Below are 7,118 nucleotides of genomic sequence, written 5' to 3'. Positions count from 1 at the left end.
AAAGGAATTTAAACACATTAAAGTGCTACTCAGTTAAAGGATTTATAATGAGGACCATTTAGGATCCACCTAATTAAGGGATTTTACCTATTTTAGTTGTTAGGGAACAACATAAAGAATGATATATAAAATAACACTACCTCTACTTGTTTATATCTACTTAATCTCTTTTACTCTTCTTAGCTCACTTCTCTTTTCTTTGGTTGGATCATACAATCCACTTCTTCACACACCAACTAGATAATAATCAACAACAAACCTATCCTTCTTTCACCTATTATATTGGTTTTTATCAATTTCATGGACTTGACAAAACCCAAAATGTATTACCATTGGGAAATTTAAAAATCCCACTTAGATCTAATCACCATAATTTGTTATCTTATGTCATAAGTCATTTTTCATGATCACACCACTAGTTCATAGTATTTGTGCCAGAGGTCAAACATGTTTGACCTATCATGAGATTCCTTTAGAATCTTCTCTATAATACTCAATCTTGATCACTTGTAATATGTGACATCACCTTGACATGTATATCCATGTCACATTATGATAGATAACTCATCCCAAGTCATTGCAATCTTGACACCTTTTACTAATTCTAGTTGACTGGTTGTTACTCAAGAAATTGTTCTTTGTTAACCTATCTGACTCTTCATTAACCTATTTGTCATAGCTTCATCGATCACCTATTATCATTCCATCTTGAAAATGTTTTACTTATAATAATAATGATTTGCTATCTTAACCAAATTAGCTTCATTGACTAGTGAACATCCTCTTACGATCATTCCGCTCAATTCATCATGGATTTGATAAACTAATCAAATCTTGTATCAATTGTCACTAATTGCTCATAACATTTGCACTGTTACTTCACCAATCCTCTCACACTTCTCTACACCAGATACATCCACTAAATTATACTTAGAAATATAATGAGAACACTAGGTAAATAGTTAACATCAATAACAACATAATAATTTATCATCATGTAATCAATCATTGCATCATCACTTGTTCTATCAACTTAATCAATTATGCCAACATGAAAAACCAAAGTCATGGAGAGAGAGTAACACATAATCTAAAAGTTTTAGTTCATTTAGTAGTGACGAAAAAAGATGATTTTGAGGATGAGGCTGACTTGGAAGGAGATCCTATGTGTATCCATGAAGAAATTTGTAGGCTAAGGAAATAAAATGACAAATATAAAAGTACAACCAAAAATGAGCATGATCAACTAAATAAGAATCTTTAAATCATAATGATTTTTTAAGTGAAATTAGAAGAAGAAAAGATAGTTGTGGTATAAAATCAGATTTATATGATAAAGAGAAGAGGTGTCAAGAATTGGAACACGGAGTGGTTATCCTAAGAAATTAACTTGTGAAATGCTAAGAAGATCTTCAGCTAAGATTAAGGCATAAGAGTAGCTCTAATTCCTTGAATGACATGTTGCAGAAATAGAAGCATCCAAGAGATCCCACAAGCGTTTCCTATATGATTGGACATTATTTAGAAAATAAATTTTCATCCATACTAGATATAAACTTTGTCTCCTCAAGAAATGGAAAGAGAAAACATTGGAAGAAGCAACACTCCAAGAATAAAGGTATACAATTTTAAAGAATCGCAATGCTTCCTTAAAAAATAAAAATAATTCTAGTACAAAGGAAGGCCACATTTCTACAAAAGAACATAAAAATCAAAATAATGATGTATTCATGAAAATGTGGTAGATGGTGAAGGTCCAGTAACCCAAGAAATCCATAAGGTAATTTTTATAAAAATAAATGGTATGTTTCAAAATTTTATGGTTAATGATTTAAATACAACGTTTATGGACATAAAATATTAGATTGTAAGCTAATGCATAAGGCTGACCCAAACTTTGTAAGAAAAATAAGTTTTTCATCTTGAGAAACATAAATCTAATATGTCACAATTGCAATGAGGTTGGCTCAAAGAATTTTTGAGTGTAAAACTAAAGAAAATTAATTATATGTAAGATCTACTATACCTATGTTCGATAGTTCCATAGTATGCTATAGTTGTCATAAACTTGGGCATATAGAAAAGAATTGATAAAATAAAAGACAATGGAAAAAATTCAATCAAATTTGGAGATAGTTATCCAATAAAAATAAAAGGGAAGGACCACTAAATTTTGATGGAAAGTCAATGTCTCATGATGTTTATTATGTCAAAGGATTAAAGTAAAATATTGTGTAATTTAGATGTGTGATAGTGGTTACAAACTTACCTTTGACTCTAAATGTTGTGGGATAAGGAAACAAATAAACATTATACTAGTTGTTGAAGGTAAGAGAACATATGGAAATGTGTAGAATCTAAACAAGTGTTATGAAATCATAGCACATCATTGGACAAATAGATGGAAGTTTGTTCCAACATAGAAAGAGGCCATCTAAACTTTGTAAGTCTTGTCAAAGTTAGCTCAAATGGGTATGTAAGACACATGCCTAAGATTAAATTTTCCAAAAAAAAAAATATTTGTGATGAATGAAAGGGGTGAGAAGACCAAAGTACTTGTCAAGACAAAGGAGTATTCAACTAGATGACCTCTTGAATTAGTACACATGGGCCTATGTAGTCCACATGAAAAGTTTAATATCAGACTTTAACCTCAAATGAATTTGAAGATTACTATAAATAACATATAATCAAAAAGGAAATATTGTGCTCCAAGAACTCCTCAACAAGGAGGAGTTGCGAAAATAAAAAATATGACAGTCGAGTAAGTGGAAAGAACTATTAAAAATTAAGAAAATGTGTTTGATTCCTATTGGAAAAGAGGTGGTCAATATAATATTATGTGCATTTAATAAAGCTTTACTTAGAGTAAAAAAATAGAAGATATCTTATGAATTGTGGTATAACAAGAAAGCTTCTTAATTATTTCAGTTTAAGGGATGTTACCTTCATTTGTCTCTGAGAAAATGTATAATGAGCTTGGAAGATTTGATGGATCAATTGAATAGTTTTGGTTTATCTCAGTTCCATAATTAGGCAAATCAAGTGTAGTCTAAATCAACATGAAAATGAAACAAATATAAATATCTTGAAATAGTTTGTTGCACATAAATTATACATGAACCCAATAATTTTAAAAAATTGTTTAGCTTGCAAACTAATTTGAATAATTGTCTTTAATTGGATTTTATTTAATATTCTCATAATAAAAATTGAATACTAAATACAACAAAACTTTTAGACTCTTTAAAAAATTGTATTCAACTTAAATGCTTTTTTATAATAAGATTTTTATGCTAAATTACTATTAACACTTCAATATGCAATTTTAGCAAAAAGAAAAACTAACAAAAGTTTCTAAAATTGCACATTAGATAAGTGGAAAAGGACAATTACTAATAGTGAATAATTAAATTTTCTTCATAAAATTATTTTAGAATAAAAGAGTAATTATCATGTTTAAGTTCTCCTTGTTAAGTGATAGTAATAATTAGATCCAAACTATATTCATAAAAATAACCCCTTTAATAAGAGAACTATCGAAGGCTCTATTATGATCTCCTCCCATAAGAGATGGTCAACAATGTACCTAGAAATTTATCATTATAATTTAGGATGTCATTAAGAATGGGGTCAAGGAGAAGCTCCCCATATAAAGTTGCGTTGGGATATATGATATTTTATAATGGTTCTATAATAATTATACAATTAGTAGTTGCATCATTATTAATTTATTATTTTGTTTTAGTGCTTCTAACTTTTGAAAAATATCCTTTAACACCTCATAAGGATACACTTTTATTTTTTTGTCATTTTGCTATTGTGTAAAAAAGTATATGAATTGAGAGCCATGAACAATGCACATTATCGATTAAGCTTTCATTTTCATCTAGTTTTGTGAGTTTTTGTGGAGATTTGAGCAAGTTCAAAAACATTTTGTGTAAAATATCACAAAACTCTCATTCAAGTAGGGTTTGAAATATATGTTGGTAAATTCCTAACATTCTATTAGTCAAATTGGCTAAATCTCTATGGAATTTTAGGGCTTAGGATGTACCATAAGATTATTTTGGTCTTAGAATGGCAATGCAAGTTGGTGACTTTTTGAATTAATATTTATAAGAATAGAAAAAGGTGACCCATGTTGGTTGCAGAATCCAAACAATAGGATTAGTACTTGCTTTTTAAAATAAGCCTAATCACCCTTATAGGCCTATGAAATGAGTAAAGATTTGACTAAGTCAAAGATGGAACCCATATCTAATTTTTGGGGTGTGTTTTCTAACTTGAAAGGATATGTGAAAGTGTTTTTCTTATATATTCATAAGCTTTGGCCAAATTAGTCATAAAATAGGGATACAAGAAAACTAATCACCTTTAAAGAAAGTGACTCCTAGTTGTTTGTTGAGATATGATTGAAAAGATCATTATTGAGAAAGATTATTGAAAGAGGTAGATTGTTGAAGAAGATTATGTGTTTCAATCATTGTTTTGTCACTGATGTCAAACTTGCTATTTTCTAGTAAGACAACTGCTTTTAAGATTCAAATACTATCACTTAGTTGATTGATGAAGAGGATTTGATCAATAAGATGTAACAAAAGAACCTAGAGGAAAGGTTAAGTTATGATTTTGTAATGAAGTACAAGGATCAATTGAGATAGTGATGACATGATGTATTGATAATCTACTTAAGGTTACAAATGTTGGCTACACTAAGAAAGTTTAGAAGAACAAGTTACACAAAGTTTGTCTACCAAGCTTGATCGAGTGGATATTAGGTGCTAAGAAAAGTTAGTGCAAGCTGAGTAGAAAGTCAGTTGGAATCGAGTATAAGAAAAATTCTAGTGGATGCCGAGCAAGACAGTTGATGTCGAGTATAAGCAAAATTCTAGTGGATGTCGAACAAGACAGTTGATGCTGAGTAAATTTTAGTTGATGTCGAGCATCAGTAAACTTTAGTTGATGCTGGGTGATTTTATAGCTGATATCGAGCAACACAGTATGTGTTGAGCATCAAAAGGTTGATAATGCCAAGCTATTGCATTATGTTAAAGATCGAAGATTCATCAAATCTAAGCTGACAAGTTTTTTTTCTTGAAACTTGTGAACCAGGAAGAAGATAAGGTTGATGAGCTAGTGGTACAAAAATTGATGTAAACTATTTTTAGGTGAATTCAAATGGATTCTAGGAGAAGTTTATAGAAGAGATAAAAGATATGGGGTAGATACATTGTATCCTACCTAATCCATCCAAACCCTAAATTGGACAATGGAAAATGAGTGGGAAAATATCCTAATTTCCTATTTATAGGAATGTTTGGTCATGAAGAAAAGTTGTCATGTGCAAGAACCTAAGGAAGAGAAGGAGTTAAGAGTTTTGCTTCATCAAGTGACCTAAGAGAAGAGTCTATAATGGCACGTTAAGAAAGAAGGTTTAAGGAGATGAAAGCTTGAAGGGTGAACAAGCTATCAGAGCTACAAAGTATGAAGGTAATGCAGAATGGAGGACTGAATAGAGATCTATAATCTGCAAGAGAAGTTGTAAGTTGTATTAGATCAAAGCTCTACTATTACTCTCTAACAATTATATCAGTCTAGGGTAAATCCTTTAGATTGAGGTTGACCTAACAATCATTTGAAAATCCTTTAACTAGGTGGCATTCCAAGTGAATGGCCTAAAGTCCTCTAACAAGGCTCACTTCTAATAAGGTGATTGAAATCCCTTAACTAAGTCACATTTAACAATGTGTATTGTAACCTTTAACAGGGTTGGCCTTTCATAGGGCATCACTTCAAAAGAGTGAAAAGGAGTAGCATGTTACTGGTGCTTATTCCCAAATTTGGTTTCCATGTAAATCATTGTGTCAAGTGTACTGATGAATTTGTTATGTTTCATGCTTTACATTTTTGCAAGTTGATTTGATAGTAACATACAAGTTTTTTGTGATTGCATGGATGCATGCATGGGTATGAATGTTTTATGGGTTCACTAAGCTATGAAAAGCTTTATTTATACATCTGGACCTTGGAAATTCAAGGGTTGTTAGCAAAGTACAAAGTCATAGTTGTGGAGGATATTCCTTATTCACTTTTGATGCAGGAGCATCTTGCATACTTTAGCAATCTTGCATCAACCAAAAATATTTACTTTCAATTGTTCATGTATGTTATTTGAGAAATGGCCCTTTTTGTTTGTGTTTTCTCTTTTGGCACAATTGGGTCCTTAATATATACCTATCATGGATCATTATCCTATGCTTGTGGAAACTGATTCATTCATTTGTTGAAGTTATCTTTTCTATTTTTTCATGGTGTGTTCTCTCCTAGAAGCTCGAGTTATATGTGATTTTGTCTTTGGTGAAGTTCTGTATCATATCAAGGCTTTTCATGGGCTTGGATTTTTTTTCTTAGATCATGTGTAGACCTATCTTTGTCCCCATGAATGTTCTTTTCCTTAGTTGTAAGGTCATTGATTTCTCCTTTGTGGTAGGACCTATATATTGTACTAAGTTACTTGACTTACTGACTTGTGGTCTTGGTAGCTATATATTTTGATATCTAGAGTTAGGATAGGAAAATGAAGTTATTAGAAGAAAAATATTATGATTTGGCTCTGTAATCCCAAGCTTCTAAGCTTATAGATTCTATTTTGGATGTTTATGGCTAAAACTAGGTATGTTTTATGCTTGGCATGCTAATTGAAGAGTGTTTCATCATATCTACATTAAATTCTATACAATTTCTTATGGTTTATCATGTACATTGGTTTTTGTATGTAACTCTTATCGAGGGTATCTAAGGATTTCCTTCTTTCCCCTCCTAACGTTGCATTAGGTGGTATTAGAGTGAAGGTTTCTTTCCTTGCAAAATTTGAAATTGAGGAGAACCTTTTTATGGATTGGTCATAGGGTTGGAGATCAAGTTTCTGACCTATAACTTATAAAATGTTATAATTCTTGTAGGAACTATTGTCAAAATGGCTCAAGGTATATGAAATGCATATAATATTGCAATGGACATGTTGTGATAAATTACGTCCAGACCTAAAGTTTCTGAAACAACCTAGAGATGAGGAGTACATCTTGATGATGTTAGTGATGAAGAAGAAGTAGTTG

Source organism: Cupressus sempervirens, chromosome 4 (assembly GCF_028749045.1).
Source record: "Cupressus sempervirens isolate cs-2001-9-10 chromosome 4, ASM2874904v1, whole genome shotgun sequence".
Lineage (NCBI taxonomy): Eukaryota > Viridiplantae > Streptophyta > Pinopsida > Cupressales > Cupressaceae > Cupressus > Cupressus sempervirens.
The sequence above is the reverse complement of the archived record's forward strand: the minus strand, read 5'-3'. Positions refer to the sequence as shown.